The sequence below is a fragment of the Myotis daubentonii genome, chromosome 2 (genome assembly GCF_963259705.1).
Source record: "Myotis daubentonii chromosome 2, mMyoDau2.1, whole genome shotgun sequence".
Classification (NCBI taxonomy): Eukaryota; Metazoa; Chordata; class Mammalia; order Chiroptera; family Vespertilionidae; genus Myotis; species Myotis daubentonii.
The window spans coordinates 89,063,862-89,086,201 of NC_081841.1; the positions used below are offsets into that span (position 1 = coordinate 89,063,862).

Consider the following 22,340-nt stretch of genomic DNA (forward strand, 5'->3'; position numbering starts at 1 on the left):
TTTCCAATGCACCAAGCAAGATGGATGCCTCACAATCCCTCATTTGCTCCAGCAGCTCTTCATTGTTTGCCTTTTTATTGCTTTGTCATTGCCACAGGAAAGGGTACCTTTGGCGCACAATGCTGTTTGCAGGACAATTTTTGCCATAAAAAAAGAATTAATTATTTTCTGCCATTTTCCATTTTCATCACCAATTTCCAAGTGTCATGAAAGTGAGCTCTGTTTTCACACGACATTCTATTCTTATTACCATCTTCATCCCAAGAATGAAAGTCTGTAATGAAAGCAAAGCCATAGCTGGCATAGGAGGGCTGTTATAATTCACTCTCATGACAAAGATAGTAATGAGAAATGACAATGGCACAGAATGAATCCTTTCCGATCCCAGCCCCTTGGATGATAATGAAAACAGAAGATGGCACCAACTGTATTCATCTTCATGACACCTATTGTGACAGGATTGAAAGCTGCAGCCACAAACCCATCTGAAGTTACAATTCCCAGTCTCATTCCCATTATGTGTTTATATAACAAAACAACCAAAATAAAACAGAATACCCTCCATACTAACATTTCTCCTGGGAATCCAGTTATGGGGGAGCTTTCAGGGGCTGAAAAATTTCCTTTACTGTCTACAACTGAATGCTTCCATCTTCTAAAATCATATTTTCTTTTTTTATTGTGAAATCATCTTAGCAATATTTCTAAAAGTAATGGTGCAAAAGAGGAGGGAGAGAATATGAAAATAAAGACATTTTTAAGCTTACAATTCAATTATTTCACTCCTCTGGGGGGGAACAAAGCAAATTTAAGGTATAAAATATTCAACTAATGCAAATAATACAGACTCTTGCCCATTCTTGCATACCTTCTTTTCTTCTCCCTTTTTTATTGAACTATGATTATATTTTTATAAAATCTAAAAAGAATTTAAAGCTAAGTTGATTCAATCTTTGCATTTTATAGATGAGGAAAAATAGACTTAGGAAGGTAAAGCATCTTATACACCATTACCCAGATAGTGCCAAGGCACTCACTCTCATTTTTTTCAGTTTGATTTTTCTAGAAGGTAAGTTGAAATGCCAAAGAGAAAGGTAAAAGGAAATATATGCATTCTGCTCAATTTAAAGTGAAGGAAGGTGGCATTCTCTCAAATAATTTATTTTGTAGTCCTAAGCTTCCTGACTCTGTCTGTGCCTTTGGTCAATCCTGTTTCTGAGTTTCAATTTTCTAATATAAAAGTTTAGAAAATATAAGTTGTGCACTAAACAGTCTATCTTAAGTAGGTGAAGTGAGCACTTTATTTTTTCCTCTTCCTACTGTCTGCAAATGTGACTTTTTTCCACCTCCTCCTCACTCTGCTTCTAACTATTCTGTGGTCATGAGCTAGGCAGGTGTGAAAAGTAAAGTAGCAAAGGCTCTACTCCTTTACCAGGCATCTGTGCTACATCATCCCATAGCATAGGTAATGGACCCTTTGGACGACTTCTTACAACTCGCCCTCCACTTCTAACAGAAAAGCAGAATGGTGCATTTCTTTCCTCTTGGCCAGCACCGGAGAACTTACAAATATATTCAAGCGAGGCTGCTTTTCTGTGTATCCAGGCAGTCCATGTGAAGACGCATACTCAAGGAGTGAGGCCAATCGACTGCATCCTTTATTCTTACTTTGCAAATGGGGCCTGCCCTACGCAAGGGCCTGCATTCGGAATTCTTCAGGCAAGGGACAAGCATCATTCTCTGCCTCTGCAAACTCTAGGGAACACATGCCATGCTGGAGGCATCTGTTCTGTCTATGCTAGCATGGCAGAACTATCTGTTTTTGCAGTTAACAAGCATTTAGCAAGGAATTGGGAATGTGTTAAGGGAATTTCAATATTCCCTTTTGACAGATATACCAAATCTGGGTGATTCCTGGGAGATGTCCTTACCTGACTGGAGAGAAGGAGAAATTGGATAGTCTTATATATGCACCCACTAAATTCCTTCACTGACTTTGTTCTCTAACAAATCTCTAACCTTTTACACTGGCTATTGGAAATCCAGGTGTTGATTGTTGGATAAGGTTAGCCACTTGGGGATGAATCTGTTGCTTCTCTTCAGATAAAGAACAAAGCTTGTCCCTCATTGTCTCAGCTTTCAGACTTTAGAAGAAGTTGTGAAGACCAGCAGCAAAAGTCTCATTGCATTCTTTACAGATTCCACATGATTATTCTAATAAGCATAATTTTTGATACAATGATAGCTTATTTTATATTACTACTAAATGCTTATATAATAACTCCTGAGTAGTGGGGCAGCTGAAGTCTAGGGAGGGTAAGTGCCTTCTCCTGATACAATGCATTGGAGGCCTAATTAAATCACATTTTAACAAATATAAAGTAAAAATGTATGCCACTACACACTGTAATTTTTAAGCAATCAAAAATAATTAGGAGTCCTAGAGTGTTGGGGGCCAGATGTAAGCTGCCAAGGTCCTTGCACATGAAGGGGCTAGCAAGGCTGGGACCCTTACCCAAACAGTTTTTCCAGACTCGTTTGGATGTCGATTATCAATAGAATGAGAGCAACATTTGTAGAATGAGAACAGCCTTTCATAGCTTACCAAGAAGTCTGTAACTATTTACTGAGATATGCTGTACTGAGAACTTGTCCTTCTGCTGTCTCTCTCCCTTAGAGATTAAGAGGAACAAAGAATACATTCCTCTTGACAGACCTCCTATTCAGTGTGTTGTGTATAAATAGGATTGTATAGCTAATAAACTCGCTTCAGTTCATCGAGAGAACTGGAGTCCTCCTGACCCCGCTGTTCTGTCTTTCTTTCTTTTCTCAATTCCCACCTCCCTGCCTCAGCCCGGCTCAACCCTGTCAGGCTGGCCCTGACACTAGAGCTTTCTATGTCTTCTGATTTATTACATTTTAGAGCTAACGTATAATCTACATGATATTTCCTCTCCTCTGAAGATCCAGCATGACTTCAACCCAATCTAGAGCTGGCCAGAGCTCTTATTCTGGGAAAATTATTACAGTGTGAATGCCTCTTTGTACATAAAGAAGCATCCGTGGTTCCAGCAGCAGCCAGGGTACCACCAGATCTGTGTAGTGATGGTACTTAGGCAGAATTTTTGTACTTCCCTTAAAATAACATGATGACATCTCTTCCAAACTGTTTGTTAAGTTTCTCAATCTACCCATAGGCTCTTGGGGGCTGATTTTTATAATAACCTTTCTCCTTTTACATTTTGCTTTAAACACAAGAAAATGGAAAACTTTCAGACAAAAACAAGCGAACATTAAACAACAACCATAATTTTGATGGGGAAAATGCTCCAGATTTGTAGGTCTGCCTCTTCCGCTGTTTAATATAACCTCTACTATATTTTGAGACCACATGTGTGCAAGGCTTTGTGTTCTGTAACCTTGACAAGTAGCTTTGTTGACTTGTCTATAATATGAGATTAGAATTAGATTTGTGGTTTGCAATCTGTTCGGAAGACCTCTTCTGTTCTGCTGAAATACTCAACAGCCCCCACAGAGAAAGAAGGGATGGAACCAGTGAATTGTAGGCGCTGCCCAACAGTCCCTTAATCAATGCAGGAGGTCTGCTTATATCCTTTTATATATTTGGCTACTACATACGATTGATTTTTGAAAATTAAGTTCAACCCTAAAATGCCTGGATTAGAATTTTCTTCTGACAACTTATCTATGATTCTGTGAAGTAGGACATGATTACAAAAACCCAGAGAAGCATAAGTTAAGCCACATTCCCTTCCAAGGCATAAGGTTAGTGTGGAGTCATACAAAATTGTTCACTCAGCTCGGCATCACTTGCTCAATTTTATTTAGTGAGCAAATAATGGCCCAGAATAGGATGTTCCCTTGCATACTCATCCCAGGTAAGAAAAGACTTTATTTTAACATATATCGCAGGGCTCAAAGTAAACTTGAAAATGGGTATAAACTTGTCAAAAAGACAAACAAATATTCTCCAGACCTTGCCATGGGAAGACAGTTACCTGTACAGCTGCCCTGTCTCAATGGGAGCTATTTTTGCAGTTCCTGATCTTAGCATCTTTAAGAAAGGAACATTATGTGCAATTTATTTCAAAACATAAATTTATTTTAACTTAAAGATAACTGGAGTATATTTTCCAGTAATGCAGGTAAAGATAAAAGTTATTCTAACTTAAAGTGCTGTGGATATTTTCTACATTAATTCAAACTACATAAAGTTAATATCAAAATAACATTGGGGAAAAACAAAGATTAAATGCATATAAAAGCCTTTGATCCTATTTTTACATCTGTTTTGTTGTCAAATAAGATATTTGCAAGAAATAATATTTCATATTGGTTTTCAATTTTCATATTTTCCCATTTGTAGTCTACAGAATTAGCTCGAGAATGCATGAGATCTTCACATATTTTTGATAAATTAAATCTTATTTTTGGTGATTAAGGCAACAGGAAGATTAAAAAAGATAACTTGAAGCCTGGCCAGCATGGCTCAGTGGTTGAGCATCAACCTATGAACCAGAAGGTCACGGTTTGATTCCGGTCAAGGCATATGTCTGGGTTGTAGACTCAGTCCTCAGTGTGGGGCGTGCAGAAGGCAGCCGATCTGTTCTCTGTCGTCATTGATGTCTCTCTCTATCTCTCTCAGCTTCTCCCTTCCTCTCTGAAAAAAAATAATAATTATTATAACTTGAAAATTCCATTCCTTGATGACTTGGAGTTAAATCACTTTTCCTTCCTGGTTGGTTAAATGCAGTGTTCCAACTACATTTGGATTGCTAAATCAAGTTTAAGAAAAATGCATATACAAAAACCTGCTTGCAATGACTTTGTCTGACAGTCATGCAAAATGTAATTAAGAGGTTGGAATTGTACAGGTGCTAAAAGAAGTATATTACAAAATAAGCAAAAAATAACGACAGAAATTTCATTTGGATTATTAACGTTATAATCTTAACTATGGCTTCCCAGTGTTATAATCCGAGGTCTATTGCTAAAAAAATGGGGGTTATAAAAGTAAGTTGTCAAAATATTTATCAGAGAGTTATTTTAACATATTTTTTGAAGAAAATTTATTGTTTAATTATAAAGGTAATATAACTACAATCTAGAAAATATGTAAAATGATGAAAAGAAAAATAATTATGTGTTATTTCAGTATTCAAACTACAAGTATTATTATTTTGGTGGAGTTCCTTCCAGGCTTTCTTCATTTGCTTTTATTAGTCTTTCTGTTTATAATTCTAATGTGTGCACATAACATTTTGTACCCTGTCTTTTCAGTTTATTGTATATATTTAATAGAGTTTTATATTTTCAAAATGAGCCTAGTCTGTATCTTAGGAAATTACTTATAAGGGAAAGCAGTGAGCATGGCACCGAGCCTCAGGCCTGGTCCAGAAGGTATTTCCACTTTGCTATGAGGCTTGCAACACTGGGTCATTTTCATTCTGTGGGACTGTTTTATGAGAAATGTTTTGCTCTATGCTGAATACTAATACAGGACAGAAGCTCCATCAGTTAAGGCTTGGAATGAGGCCAGACCTAAGTCATCAGGGTAGAATCACTGTGTCTCAGCTTCATAGGGATCCCTATATAAAGACACCAGCTGATACAGGACACCATAATTGCTACCCACAGAGCTGAAGAAGTGCATTTGAATCCATAGAGATGAAAGCACTTTTTTCAAGGACACCTGAAGGCATGGTATGAAACCAAAAGCTGCAATAATGTAACAATCACCTAGAAAATGAACTATAATGTATAGGCCATGATATGAATGAGTATAACTTTAATTAAAAACAACAACAACACAGTATATAAGTAATGCAAACATTAAGAGTTCCTGCAGTTTTGTTCTTTGAAATTAAAAAAGTGAATGTGGAAACCTATAAAATCAACTTTATGTGGATATAGTCATAACTTGGCTTAAGTATGCATGGGACACTAACTTAGTAATACCTAAATAATAAGGTGATCTTTAATTTTTAAAAATCCCCAAGTCCATGAGAAGCTTCAGAAAGGCTGAATCTCTCCACACCTTCCAACAGCTTTATTCAGCAGACAGAAACCACACAGAATAAATACTAAAGAGGTTTAAAGATTCTACTACTAAGAATGATAAAGTCCCAACAAGATTTGTGACAGTATTTTCAAAGATGTAGGAAAAAGGTGCAGAATTTCTGGAAAAATCTTTAAAAAGTCATAAATTGATCCTGCAATTGCACTTATTCAACTTTTCTTTTTCTCCCCCCATTGTCTTTTAAGATTTTAAACTCTCTTTGCTTTAAATAGTTCCACTATGATGTCTTTAAACATAGTTTTCTTTTTATTTATACTACTAGAGGCCCAATGCACAAAATTCGTGCAAGGGCCTTGGCCCCAGCCCCCGCCTGCTGCCACCACGGCTGGGGGCCTTTGCCACTTCTGCCGCGGCCCTTGCCCACTGCAGCTTTGTCCAGAAGGAAGGACGTCCAGAAGGACATCTGGTCTAATTAGCATATTATGCTTTTATTATTATAAATGTGATGTTTGTAGACCTTCTCAAATCTGTAGCTTGATATCTATTCATATCTAGGAAATTCTTAGCCACCATTTCTTCAATGTTTGCTTCTTTAGTTGAACATATCTATATACATAAAAGCCTAAATGACCGAAAGACAGAAGAACCGGTCGACCTGTCGCTATGACATTCACTGACCACCAGGGGGCAGACACTCAACGTAGGAGCTGCCCCCTGGTGGTCAGTGCACTCCCACAGTGGGAGTGCCGCTCAGCTGACCGACGGGTGCCAGATGCTGGGTTCATAGCTGTCAAGCACAGCTGCAGCGGCACCAGTCTCTCCTGCCTCAGTTTCAGTGCTACCAAGTGGCGGTGGTGGCAGGCACAGCGGGGCCAGGATGAGCAGAAGCAGTGTGGCATCCAGCCAGGGCTTGGGATCCTCCCCACCTGGCTGCTGCTTTGGGCACTACTACATCCTTCAGGGGATGTTGGACTGCCGATTTCGACCCGATACCCACAGGGCCGAAACCGGCAGTCCAACATCCTGCAAGGGATCCGGGATTGTGAGAGGGCTCATGCCAAGCTGAGGGACCCCACTGGTGCATGAATCTGTGCACTGGGCCTCTAGTGTTAAATATTTCCTCTCTATTTCCATGTCTCTGCTTTTTTTCTGAATGTGTTTTCCTCCCATGCATTGCTCTGGATATAGCTATATGACCTGATTTACTATTTTATTTTATTTTATTTTTTGCTATTTCTAATCTGCTAATAAACTACTCTAGTAAATTATTTGTTATAGTCTTTGTAGTCTTTATATTCTTTACCTGTAGAGTTTCCATTTGACAGTGTGTGTGTGTGTGTGTGTGTGTGTGTGTATTCTAGATATCTACTAAAGTTTTCCATTTTCCTCTATTTTCTTGAAGGATATATCAATTGTATCATTTAAAATTTTCTAATTCCAATATTTGATTCACCAAAGAATCTATTTCAATTTTCTGTTTTTCACCTGATTTTGTTTAATTAGTCCTATATTTCTTTTTTATTTGATACTGGATATGGGAGATTTTTTTAAAAATGCATAATATATGGCTAATGTAATCAACTTCCAAAAACGGTAGATTACAAATATATTTTTGTGGAAAACAGAATATCAGATTACCTTAATCTTTTCATGAGTTTACATCAGTTTTTATTTGTTTTTGTTTGTGTTTGTGCTTTTTAAAAAGACTTTTCAGTTTCTAGTTTGTCCTTATTCTCTTACAGCTCTTCTAGGAATTGAGTGAAATGTCCTAGTCATTTAGTGAATCCTTTTGATTTGGTGAAACTTGAACTTCAATCTCTTTCCTTAGTTGTGACAGATTCTAAATTTCCATTCCTCCCCCTGCCTCCCTACTGTTACTTTCCATTGGTTTACTTACATGCATAATTAGGAATCCTTAGTATCTTAAGGAAAATCAGTAGGAGATTCTGAAGCCTTCCTTCTTTGGGATATGGCCACTCAATTTGTACCCTCTCTGCAATACTCAAACATTATCTTCTGTCTCCTAAGTCTGGTAAGACCCTTGTTTTTTGTGTGGGTTCTCTTACCTCAGATAGCAGGAAATTTCTAAGGTACTCTCAGGAGGAAAGCCAACTAAATGTGTAACTTGCCTTATGCTCTTTCATTCTTATAATGCTGCATGAGTTCCTTCTGTCCGTAACTACTTTGGTTGTATTCCAGTGCCTTCAAACAAGTTGTGCTTTATATCTTGCTGAGTTGTAATAACTGTAACAGAAGACATGTTGGTCTTATGTAAGTCACTCTTTTGTAATTGGAATCAGATTTCCACTTCTAGAAAATAAATTAGTCAAAGGAAATCATTATAGCCATGGCAAATATTTAGCTATAAATATAATAAGGATAATATGATAAGGATAATCTATAACAGCAATCTTTCTATAGGTGCCAGGGTCCAACCCCAGCGGGTCCAGGGGTCCCCAAAGGTGTGGACGGAGTAGGCGAAGAAGGAATGACACAGGGACAGCATTCAGTTGATCAGCAGCCTAGCCAGGATCTCCAGCCAAGCTCTGGTCTCGATCCCCAGAGAGGTTCTGCTTAGGATCTCCAGCCAGGTTCTGTCCAGGCTCTCCAGTCAGGTTCAGTGTCCAGGTTCCAGTCAGGTTCTCCTGCCAATCTCTGTAGTCAGGTTCAGTCCAGGATTCCTTGCCATGTTCTCCCACTAGGCTCTGTCTCTAGGCTCCGAGGCCAGTCCCTCTCCAGGATCCTCTGGCATGCTCTCTCCAGCGAAGTTCTTCTGCCTCTAGGCTCCGTGTAGATTCTGTTTTCTTGATTCTGTTCTAAGTTCTGAGTGTTTCTGTCTTGTTACAACTGTATTTATACCAGTTGATTCAATCCTATCAATCTCTATTACAAAGGTTAGGGCGTTTCTTATCTCCATTCCAGGGAGAAAAGATTATGTAGTTTAAGCATGATTGTTTGTAGTTAAAGGGATTAATTACCCGCCTGGCACTTAGTTGAGGGGTTTTATTCCCTCCCTAACTTCAGGGGAAAATCCCTACCTGGGGATTCAACCTTTCTCGGAGAGGTGGCTTTGGTTAAAACACAGCGCCAAGAAGGTGAGCAAACATATTAAGAACCGTATGCCATATATGCCAGGTCCCTTGAAACAGCAAGGATGGACCGGCTCCCGGCAAATTCCCCCTTTTTTATTTTTTAAAAGCAGGCATTAAAAAGAAAAACCTGAAACGCTCTCTTGTATCCATTTTAAGAGTAGGATTGGTGCTTTCTGCTATTACCTGAGTCCTGATCTATCACCCCAGGGAGAGCTTGCCAATCCTGCACTTTCCCGGGGTGGAAAGGCTGCAGTGGGGTTAAGGATAAGGCTCCTTGGGCCTACCTTCTCCCATGCCTCTACATTTACCTTTCCGGCACCTTTCCTTCCTCAGAAAAGCATGGACATACTTCTTGTATAAAACGTTCTGTCTGACTGGGAGTAACCTTAATTCCTCTGCTAGCAAGCATATATGTTAAAAGATCAATACAGAGTCTTTTTTCTTTAGACTCAGTATGGCACATCTTCTTAATCTAAAGATCAATACAGAGTCTTCTTTCTTTGGACTCAGTATGGCACATCTTCTCAATCTAAGTTCTGTACTATCCACCTTCTTACCCTATTTATCCTCTATAGGGGGGTCTGTAGCACCCTGGTGGAGTCCTATCCGTCCCGAGTGTGGGGGTTCTCAATGGAGGGGGCTTACCTAGGGGAATCTTGTTCCAGGGGTTCCCAAAGGTGTGGACGGAGTCGGCGAAGACTATCCACCCTTTTCCTATGGTGGAGTCCTATCCGTCCCGAGTGCGGGGGGGCTAACCTAAGGGAACCCTGTTCGGGCGCCAGATGCCGGGGTAGAACCCCAGCAGGTCCAGGGGTCCCCAAAGGTGTGGACGGAGTCGGTGAAGACTATCCACCCTCTTCCTACGGTGGAGTCCTATCCGTCCCGATAATGGGGCTTACCTAGGGGTCCCTGTTCGGGCGCCATATGCCAGGGTCCAACCCCAGCGGGTCCAGGGGTCCCCAAAGGTGTGGACGGAGTAGGCGAAGAAGGAATGACACAGGGACAGCATTCAGTTGATCAGCAGCCTAGCCAGGATCTCCAGCCAAGCTCTGGTCTCGATCCCCAGAGAGGTTCTGCTTAGGATCTCCAGCCAGGTTCTGTCCAGGCTCTCCAGTCAGGTTCAGTGTCCAGGTTCCAGTCAGGTTCTCCTGCCAATCTCTGTAGTCAGGTTCAGTCCAGGATTCCTTGCCATGTTCTCCCACTAGGCTCTGTCTCTAGGCTCCGAGGCCAGTCCCTCTCCAGGATCCTCTGGCATGCTCTCTCCAGCGAAGTTCTTCTGCCTCTAGGCTCCGTGTAGATTCTGTTTTCTTGATTCTGTTCTAAGTTCTGAGTGTTTCTGTCTTGTTACAACTGTATTTATACCAGTTGATTCAATCCTATCAATCTCTATTACAAAGGTTAGGGCGTTTCTTATCTCCATTCCAGGGAGAAAAGATTATGTAGTTTAAGCATGATTGTTTGTAGTTAAAGGGATTAATTACCCGCCTGGCACTTAGTTGAGGGGTTTTATTCCCTCCCTAACTTCAGGGGAAAATCCCTACCTGGGGATTCAACCTTTCTCGGAGAGGTGGCTTTGGTTAAAACACAGCGCCAAGAAGGTGAGCAAACATATTAAGAACCGTATGCCATATATGCCAGGTCCCTTGAAACAGCAAGGATGGACCGGCTCCCGGCATATAGGTAAAACATTGGAAACAATTTACAGTCTGACAATAAGGGATTATTTAAATAAATTATAATTTAATTACTATAAATCAGAAATGCTCCCACATTAGGGGCAATGGAAGTGATGAATTTCAAGCATGACTAAGCTGTGTGTGTGTGCGTGTGTATGTGTGCGTGTTTTTTTCCAGTAACATTAACTCCACAGGTGCAAGGATAGATTGGCAAAAGTTAGATTTAACTTGACTATACTTACCCCAAAACCCCAACCAAGCCCTATTTCTGTCTAATATAAGAGAAACAGAACATATTAAGCACATTGGATGCCTCACAGAACTCAGGGAGGACAGAGGAGCAGGGATGGGGGCTACACTGCTAGGAACAGATTTTAAAAACTATATGTTGACCCTGGCCAGTGCAGCTCAGGGGTTGAGCAACTTGGGGGGCTGGGGGGGGGGAATGGACTGAAAGTTCCAACACTCTAATCATCTTTGGTTCCTTTGGCAACCACTCTCCCATCCTTAGAGTTTTCCAAAAGTCACCTCAAAAACATAAAATCAAGTGTGGTTGAAAGGGACTCGTTATGAATAACAAAAGATGCTTCTTTCACCTTGAGGTCTCTGAAGCCATTTCAGGAACTAAGGACAAAAAAAAAGAATGTAACAGAAGATGCCCTTATTGCTCTAATCACTTAGGAAATCACAAGGGTTGGGGAGCTATGTGCCAGGAAACCATGTAAGACCAAGTATATATTTCTTATTGTGTGGTATGTGAGAACGTGGGCCCCTTCCCCAGCTCCAACTCCCTCTCCCACCCTGAGCGAATATGATGAAGGCCCTCTGCAAGCAGACTGAGACCTTGGGAGGCTGGCCAGCTACGTGGTATGGCCAAGCAAAAACTGCTTCTAGATGTGAGCCCGGCCTGTAAACAATGCAGAGACGAAACTTGTGTTTTGATCTCACATAGCTTGTGTGTGCACACTTCCCACTCCCCTGTTTGCCTTGTTTTCTGTACTCTGTATAACTCTGTGCGGGAAAGCCTGTGTTGTGGAAAACTTCACTGGCGGGTCACCATCAGTGTACACCTAAGTCCTAATAAACCCATGTTTTTCACAACCAATCCTCTGGGTCATTTCTTTGGAATCCACAAGTAACACAGGTTTTCTCAGATCTCGGCACTTTGTATAACACTTATTATAAATCACAGCATCACAGTATCCTATTTAAGTAATTTTCCCTCCAAGGCCTTTACAGCATTGTCTTGTCTCTTTTTCTAGAAGCATTATTATTTAGCCTTTCACCTTTAGAAATCTAAATATACCTGAAATAATTTTTTGTGAATGCTATAAGTGCTAGTTTGTTTAAAAAGACAGGTAACTAAACCCTCCAGCAACCTTATTGAAAAGAGATATGTAATGTTAACCTTATAATAAACCAGGTGTCCATGTATGTGTGTTTCTGCTTCTGGATTATTTGTGTGTGTTTTCCCTTTTATCAGTTTATATTTTTTGTGACAATATCACACTGTATTAATATAACTTTATAAGTCTTGTTAAAAACAAGACAACAGGCCCAAAATGAAGTCACTATGTTAAGCACCATGTCGCCAAACCAGTACTTAATTACATACAGTTTTGGTTCTCCCAGAAATGGAATCCTAAACATAATGTGCAAACTGGAACCAGCAGAGTGCTGGTTAGGTAAGCCACCTGATAGAACCTTGCCATCCATCTCCTAAAGGAACGTAACCTTGCAATAACCAACCCACATTTTTGCCTGGGAAAAGTTCCTTTCATTTTGTACAGCTCCCGGGAGCTTCTTTTTATGTTATGTTAGAGGCTGAACTATTCAAATTGTTTTTTGCTCAAATAAACTCTTTTAAAAAATGCAATATGCCTCATCATACTATTTGGTGTGCTATATTCTCTCAAAAGCTTTAAATTCATGTTTGCAGCTGCTAAGGACCAAGCAAATGATCTTCCTAGGACAACAACAAAGAGAAGGACCAACTTAAAAAATCTGAACCTTGCCAGAACCGCTTTGGCTCAGTGGATAGAGCGTCGGCCTGCGGACTCAAGGGTCCTGGGTTCAATTCCGGTCAAGGGCATGTACCTTGGTTGCGGGCACATCCCCTATGCGGGGCGTGCAGGAGGCGGCTGATCGGTGTTTCTCTCTCATCGATGTTTTTAACTCTCTATCCCTCTCCCTTCCTCTCTGTATAAAATCAATAAAACATATTTAAAAAAAACAAAAAACGTGAATCTCAACTTAGTGACCAGTGAATGCCACACAGAGATAGGTTCAGAGAAGTAGCTGAAAGTTGCACATATGCCTTCATTTTTTAAAAGTTAAATGCTATTTTTCATTAAGAGTTTACATTCAATCTTATTGTGTATTTGTTTCAGGTACACAGCATAGTGGTTAGACAATCATGTACTTTACAAAGTGATCCCCCTGATAAATCTTGTACTCACCTAGCCCCATGCATGGTTGTTACATTATTATTATTGACTATGTTATTTATGTTGTGCTTTACATCTCATGACTATTTGTAACTACCAATTTGTACTTCTTAATCTCTTTACCTTTTTCACCCAGTCTCCCAACCCCACCTTTCCTCTGGCAATCATCAGTTTGTTCTCTGTATGCCTTAAATACTTTATAACTTATCTCAGTGAGTGTAAAGTCTTATCAAACATGGGGGTGGTGTTAAACAAGACAACAGACCCAAAATGGAGTTGCTTGTGCTAAAATCCACACTAAACCAAGACTTCACTTAATCACAGTTTTGGCTCTCTCAGAAATAGATTGCCCGATCAGCAGTAGTTAGGTGACCTGCCCCATAGAGCCCTGCCATCCCATTGAAAGAAAATGACCTTGCAATAACCAGCCCACGTTTTTACCTGATATAACGTCCTTGTTCCTGCTCCCTTCTGCCATTAAAAGCCTGTCATTTTGTACAGCTCCTCAAAGCTCCTTTCTATTATCCTAGGTTAGATGATGACCAATTCAAATCAATTTTGCTTAAATTAACTCTTAAAACTTTAATGTGCCTTATTTTGTCTTTTAACAGATTCAATAACTGTTAAAGCAAGTTCTTCATCATTGTTATTTAAGATTGCATTGACTATTGTCCTTGTTTGTTTGTTTGTTGTTAATACTCACCTGAGGATATTTTTTCCATTGATTTTTCTTTATACTGAGATTTATTATTTACTGTTTAAGAAATTTATGACTGCCTCAAGTTTATAAGATATACCTTATATTTTCCTTTAAAATGGATTATTATTTACCATAGCTATTTACTTTTGCTGTCTTTCTAGAATTGAGTCTTATGTATAGTGGGGGTTAGTACCATTTATTGCAAAGACCAAACTTTCCGCTGAACTGTTATCACTTTTGTCCTAAATCATTTGGTTCTGTTTTTTCCTTCTAAAATCTATATTTGCCATAGTTTTCTTATTGAGATTCATTCTGGATATTTTCTTTTAGCTTCTTTTCCAGCTCACTACTTTCCCTTTTCATATAGGTCTAATCAACTGCTAAGCCCATCTCCAGAATTCTTCATTTTAATTATTACATTTTAAAATTTCTATAATTTTATTTTAAAATATATTTTCTTTAGCTTTCAATTCTCTCCTTAAAGTCTCACTAATCCTATTTATCTCCTTTAACATAGCAATTTATATTTACAATCTTCGTCTTACAACTGCAAAAGCCTTAAGCCCCTCTTTTCATTTTGGCACTTGCTGTCCAATCCCTTTGTGGTTGGTTAATTTACTTTGAGGCCTGGGCATGATATTTAAAAAATAATTACAAACCAAGAATGTTCTCTTTCTCCACAGATGATAGGGTTTTCTATCTGCCACATGTCTGACTCTAGAAATCTACAGTCTCTTTAATGTGATTTCAGAATTTGAAGTGTTTCAAAGCGAGGTTTTCATCTCTGCCAGGGCCATACGACTTCCCAGTTCACCTTCATGGAGTGCATATAATTTGCTGGTGCTATACCTACTCTCTTGGGTCTGGTCCCCAATTTTCATCCTTATCCCCATGAGGCACTCAGTAGTACCACTCCTCAATGGGAAAGTGTTTTGAATTAGTTTGTAATTACTGCAAATAAAATTTTTCCTCAAGAACTTTTTTTAAAAGCATTTTTCCAAACAAACCAAGTTTCTTGTTGAAGATAATCATGTTATGATTTCAGGCATTCACAAATACTTTCACCTCGTTAGGTATAAAGTCCTTGATCGAGAGGCACTAGCTTCTTCTTCTGAAGCTTGTGTGAGAGTTTAGCTATTATGTAAAATTTTATGATGCCTTAAGCAGGGAAAATGTACATAATTTGACTCTGCAAATAGTAAGCATAGGTGGCCTTGCATAGAAGGTGGCAGAAAATAGGTCCTAGAAATGTCTGAGGTAATGGCATAGGTCACACATTTATAGGATGGCTTTGGGGTTTCAGAACAAGAATCAGGAACAATGATATATGTATTTCAGGCCTGGCTGAGATAGAGGGGGCGGGGGGAAGCGATTGCCTTTGCTATGAGCCTGGAATGTTTTGTGGGAAGGATGGGTGGTAGTGAACTGTTGAGATGTGTAATCAGAATTCTGCCTTCGTGTGTTAACCCAACAGTTAGGAAAATTATGATATTATAATTTTATAAATTATATATATACATATATATATATATATATAATTGTATACAATATCCTATTAGTTGCAGGTATACATCATAATGTTTTGATATTTATATGCATTACAAAATTATCTCCACAGTAAGTCTAGTTACCATCTGTCATTATACAAAATTATCACAATATTGTTGCCTATATTTTTATACTGAACATCCCCATGAATTATTTATTTTATAACTGGAAATTTCAACATTTTACTCACCTTTACTAATTTTGCTTGCCTACCCCCAACTCTACCCACCTCTGGTAACTACCAGGTTGTTTCCTATATCTATGAGGCTGTTTCCGTTTTATTTAGTTTAAATACAGCAATAAATAAAATAATCTTCCCAAAGGAGTTTGCACTTTCAGACTGCCAAGTCCCTCAGCAGTTTGAAGGCTAGCCTAAGAGAGAGGGTCATAGGAGGAGGGAAGGCTCAGAAACTAGAATAACAAAGAGCATTAATGAGGCCTGCAATACATAGTGAAAGTCTAGGAATGGAAGAGATTATGATGGGGGAGGGCCCAGCCATGCCTATTGATTTTGTTGCCATGAAAAGAATACCCAAATCTCCTATGTTTTCCTTTGTTAAGCTAGTAGGCTAGGACAAAACTTTAATAATGAAAATAGTTAAGTACTATACAAGAGGTCAATGATAAGCTGCTTTTGTGTATAATGGATTATCTGCCCTGCATCTTGCCCAGTGTAGTAGGTACTAAGGAAAGAAGAAAGGAAGAAAGAAGCAAAGGAAATTTTGTTTGTGTGTTCAGGAGTTTCACTAATTTTAAAACACTTGATCTAACATTTATTGCTGAAAAGGGCAAAAGAGAAGAAAGTCAATGAGTGGTAGGTCTTTATTCTTGCTAAAGTATCAAAACCAATTAAATGTGTTTGCCTATCACTAATAAATGAGGTTTTTAAAACAGTAGCTATTCTATTACTTCAGAATCAATCTGTGATACTTTTCTGGTCAAAGCAATAAATTTCTACTTTGTATTCTTTCAAATATTTAAAAAGTAGTATTTTAGAGCATAATTTTCTCTTACATACTTTGAAGTATGAAACTTTGAGATATCTAATGAGTGTTTAATACAAATATTTGTGCAGACTTGAAGGTCCCAATATACTCTCCCTTTCCTGCTTCCTTCCCAAGTCCTCCCTTCCTGCCCACACACAGATACATACCTACCCTTCTACATCTTACCATTATGTTTTCTGAAAATTATATGGCTTTCTATCGGGGTGAGAATGCAAAATGAGCTTCATACATTCCAGAAGATTTTATAAACTCTGCCAGCTGCACATCTGGTATGTAAGATGACTGTAGTGCTCTTTAATCAGCAGCATCTATATCTATGCTTTGGGCACTTGTCAGAAACTTACACTACAAATTGACTGCAAATAATCAGGGCTTGTCAAAAGTGACTTGAGCAAGGGATGATTTAAAGAGACAAGCTAACCAGTTACTCTTATATATTCTCCAAGCTCTGACCTATGTTAAGAAAAATAATCAGGACATAACATTGCTGAACAATGTCATTCATCTTCCTGAAGTTAAAATTGGAACATGTGTAACTTAAGAGGAATTCATTTTTACAAAGATTCTTTGTTGTTGGTAGTAGCCTTCCCAAACCACTGTGCGTGTGTGTGTGTGTGTGTGTGTGAGTGTGTGTGTGTGTGTGTGTGTGTGTATGTGTGTGTGTGTGTGTTTGTTTTTTAAACTAATTTTCTCTGAATTACTGTTTGTTTGTTTTTTTAATATATTTTATTGATTTTTTTACAGAGAGGACCGGAGAAGTATAGAGAATTAGAAACATTGGTCAACTGCTTCCTGCACACCCCCTACTGGGGATGTGCCTTCAACCAAGGTACATGCCCTTGACTGGAATTGAACCTGGGACCCTTCAGTCCACAGGCTGATGCTCTATCCACTGAGCCAAACCAGTCAGGGCGTGTGTGTGCTTTTTAAGAGCTGTTTCAGATTCATACCAACATTGACGGGAAGGTGTAGAGATTTCCCATATGCTTCTTCTCCAGCACATGCACAGCCTCCTCCATTGTCAACATCTCTCCAATTGCTGGACCTACATTGATGAAGTATAGTCACCCAAAGCCCATAGTTTACATTAGGGTTTACTCTAGGTGTTGTACATTCTATGGGTTTGGACAAATGTACAATGACATAAATCCATCATTATGGTATCATATAGAATATTTTCACTGCTCAAAAAATCCTCTCTGCTCTGCCTATTCATTCCCCCTCAGATCACCCCCAACCCCTAGCAACCGCTAATGCTTTCACCGTCTCCTTAGTTTTGCCTTTTCCAGAATGTCATATAGTTAGAATTGTACAGTATGTAGCCTTTTCAGAATGGCTTCTTGCACATAGCAATATCCATTTAAGGTTTCTCCATGTCCTTACATGGCTCAATAGATCATTTCTTTTTAGTGCTGAATAATATACTATTGTGTGGATGTGCCACAGTTTATTTATCCTTTCAGCTACTGGGGGACATCTTGGCTGCTTCCAAGTATGGGCAATTATGAATAAAGCTGCTATTAAAATCTGTGTGCAGGTTTTTGCATGGGCATGTTTTCAACTACTTTGATTAAATACCAAGAAGTGCTATTGTTAGATCAAATGGTAAGAGTATATGTAGTTTTATAAAAACAAAACAAAACACCAATCTTCTAAAGTACCATTTTGTATTCCCACCAGCAATGAGTGAGACTTCTGATGTCCCACATTGTCGCCAGCATTTGGTGTTGTCAGTGTTCTGAATTTTTGCCGCTGCCTCTTGGCTTCTTGTATAAGATCAAATTTGGACTTTGGCCATTCTCATGGGTGTGTAGTGGTATCTTGTTTTTTTAATTTGCATTTCTCAGATGACACATGATGTAGAGCTTATTTGTCATCTATGTATCTTCTTTGGTGAGGTGTCCATTAATATATTAGGCCCTGTCATCTATGTATCTTCTTTGGTGAGGTGTCCATTAATATATTAGGCCCATTTTATAATCAGATGGTTTGTTTTCCCATAGTTGAATTTTAAAAGTTATATATATATATATATATATATATATATATATATATATATATATATTCAAAATGAAAACAACTTTAGGATACAATAGACTTCACAGAACAACAGAAATAAGACAATCTCAAGACACTGGAGTGTAACATCGCAGCTGACAGGTTAGTACTCCTCACCCTCATCCTCTCCCTCAATACTATCTGATCCAACCTCCTCATAATCCTTCTCAAGGGCAGCCATGCCTCACAGGCCTCAGAAAGCTCTCCTTCCTCCATGCCCTCACCCATGTACCAGTGGACAAAGGCACGCTTGGCATACATCAGGTCAAACTTGTGGTCCAGGCGAACCCAGGCCTCAGCAATAGCTGTGGTGTTGCTCGGCATGCACACAGCTCACTGCACTTTGGCAGGTCTCCACCAGGGACCACAGTGGGAGGCTGGTAGTTAATGCCAATTTTGAAGCCAGTGGAGTACCAGTCCATGAACTGGATGCTGTGCTTGGTCTTGATGGTGGCAATGGCAGCATTGACATCTTTGGGGACCAGGTCACCACGGTACAACAGGCAGCAAGCCATGGCGAGGGTCACATTTCACCATCTGATTGGCTGGCTCAAAGTATACATTGCTGATTTCTGCTCATGATAGGCTTTCTCAGCAGTGATGACAGGGGCATATGTGGCCAGAGGGAAGTGGATGCAGGGATAGGGCACCAGGTTGGTCTGGAATTCAGTCAGATCAACATTCAGGGCTCCATAAAACCTGAGGGATACAGTGATGGAGGACACGATCTGGCTAATAAGGCAGTTAAGGTTAGTGTAGGTTGGGCGCTCAATATCAAGGTTTCTAGGACAGATGTAATAGATGGCCTCACTGTCAACCATGAAGGCACAATCAGGTGCTCCAGGGTGGTGTGGGTGGTGAGGATGGAGTTATAGGGCTCAACTACAGCTGTGGAGACCTGGGGGCTGGGTAAATGGAGAACTGAAGCAGGGGGTCCCTCGGGGGTGAGGACCACGGAGCCCCAACGGGCTGGGGCATCTGCATGCACGACTCCAGGGACCAGGTTCATTGACGCAGGTCCGTTTTATTGAGGAACTACAGGGGTATATATAGCATGAGGGGACCAATCAGAGGGAGACACGTTGCTATAGGCGACCAATCAGAGGGAGACACGTTGCTATAGGCGACCAATCAGAGGGAGACACATTGCTATAGGCGACCAATGGCTGAAAGGCTGGGGTACTATGCATGTGGCTCTAGGAGTTAGTTCAGGCGGGCATTGCTACTTCCTGGTGTGCCGAGGAAGCATGTCATGGTGGAGTGTGCTCACACCATTGCAACAGCCACAGCGCTGAGACATACTTCCTGAGCTCTACTACAGAGAACTCCAGCTTGGACTTCTTGCCATAATCGACGGAGAGATGTTCCATCAGCAGGGAGGTGAACCCAGAACGAGATCCCCCACCAAAGCTGTGGAAAACCAAGAAGCCCGGAAGGCCTGTGCTGGTCAGCCAGTTTCCGAATTCGGTCCAGGACCAGGTCAATGATCTCCTTGCCAATAGTGTAGTGTCCACGGGCATAGTTATTGGCAGCATCTTCCTTGCCTGTGATCAGCTGCTCAGGGTGGAAAAGCTGGCAACAGGTACCATTGTGAACTTTATCAGTGACTGTGGGTTCCAAGTCTACAAACACTGCCCTGGGCACATGCTTGCCAGCACCCGTCTCACTGAAGAAGGTGTTGAAGGAGTCATCTCCCCCTCCAATGGCCTTGGCATCTGGCCATCGGGCTGGATGCCATGTTCCAGGCAGTAGAGCTCGCAGCAGGTATTGCCGATCTGGACACCAGCCTGGCCAACATGGATGGAGATGCACTCACGCATAACTGAGATGTGTAGGGCTCCGCGGGGCTGAAAAATGAGAGGGAATGGGAACAAGGACCTCCCACTGACAGACTACCAAGAAACCAGGGTAGAAGTCTTCTTTATATATTTTAAATGGCAAATGGGTCTTTTGTAAATACTTTTTCCAAGTGTGTGGCTTCTAATTCCCTTGACATTGTGTTTTGTTAATGAAGTCCAGCTTATCAACATTTCTTGCATGAATCATGACTTTGGTATTGTAGCTAAAAAGTCATCACCAAACCCAGTATCATCTAGATTTTCTCCTATATTATCTTTGAGAAGTTTTATAGTTTTGCATTTTATATTTTGTTCTGTAATTTAAGTTAATTTTATGAGGGATGTAAGATCTACATCTAGATTCTTTTTTCTTCTTCTTGTGTATATCCAGTTTTAACAAAGATTTTAAAGTATTTTAAGAATTATATTTTCACTTATTGTCCAATTATCATGTAAAAACATTATAATGATCTATGAGATAAGTTAATCCTAGAAATCAGAATAAAATATATAGTATTTTCAAATGACTTTTCCATGCTTTATTTAGTAGACAACTAAATTACTTATACTTTTTCCCTCTGGCTGTCAGGAAGCTCAAATATGACTTAGTATTATATTTCTATCTAGTATTATTTATTTATTTATTTATTTATTTATTTATTGAATGTTTAATGTTGACATAATTGCATCTGCCCTTTGCCTACCTCCTCCACCTCCTTTGGTCTTCACCAAACTATTGTCTATGTCCATGGAATATGAGTATATGTTCTTTAGCTAATTCCTTCACCTTCTTTATCCAGATATCCCACCCCTGGAGCACCAGTCAATCTGACCCTTATATCCATGCTTCTGGTTGCATCTAGTACAATTTAATTAATAAATAACAATGCAAAAAGGAAAATACTATCTGGATACTGCAGGGGAGAAAAAGTAAATTCCCCAACCCATGTTTAACCAAGATTACTGTCTCTTATACTTGTCAGGGGGAGAAGAGAAGCTAAGGCAAGGGAACAAACAAGGCTAGGTACCATCATGCTTATTGAAGGTTCCTAAAGACTGAATTAAGAGGAGAGCAAAGAGGAAAAGTGCCGGGGTCCTGCCCCAGCGGGTCCAGGGGTCCCCAAAGGTGTGGACGGAGTCGGTGAAGAAGGAATGTCACGGAGACAGCGTTCAGTTGATCAGCAGCCTAGCCAGGATCTCCAGCCCGGATCTCCAGAGAGGTTCTGCTTCGGATCTCCAGCGAGGTTCTGTAGCCATGTTCCCTCGCTAGGTTCTCCAGCCAGGTTCTGTCCAGGCTCTCCAGTCAGGTTCAGTGTCCAGGTTCCAGTCAGGTTCTCCTGCCAATCTCTGTAGTCAGGTTCAGTCCAGGATCCCTTGCCATGTTCTCCCGCTAGGCTCTGTCTCTAGGCTCCGAGGCCAGTCCCGGTCCAGGATCCTCTGGCATGCTCTCGCCAGCGAAGTTCTTCTGTCTCTAGGCTCCGTGTAGGTTCTGTCTTCTGAATTCTGTCTCCTGAGTTCTGTGTTCTGAGTTCTGAGTGTTTCTGTCTTGTTACAACTGTATTTATACCAGTTGATTCAATCCTATCAATCTCTATTACAAAGGTTAGGGCGTTTCTTATCTCCATTCCAGGGAGAAAAGATTATGTAGTTTAAGCATGATTGTTCATAGTTAAAGGGATTAATTACCCGCCTGGCACTTAGTTAAGAGGTTTTATTCCCTCCCTAACTTCAGGGGAAAATCCCTACCTGGGGAAACCACCTTTCTCAGAGACCTTGGTTAAAACACATAGTGCCAAGAACAGTATGCCATATATGCCAGGTCCCTTGAAACAGCAAGCATGGACCGGCTCCCGGCAGAAAAGGAAACATTTGATCTGGGGCTGTCTGAAGATCTGTATGAATGAGATTAGCATCTTCACTATGCTCTTATTGAA

At 40.1% G+C, this 22,340-nt stretch overlaps 1 pseudogene; it reads right to left on the reverse strand.

Annotated features, from left to right (window-relative positions):
• Window positions 1–18,593: 18,593 nt before the first annotated feature.
• Window positions 18,594–20,465, reverse strand: LOC132228008 (tubulin alpha-1C chain-like; annotated as a pseudogene).
• Between the last annotated feature and the right edge of the window lie 1,875 nt (window positions 20,466–22,340).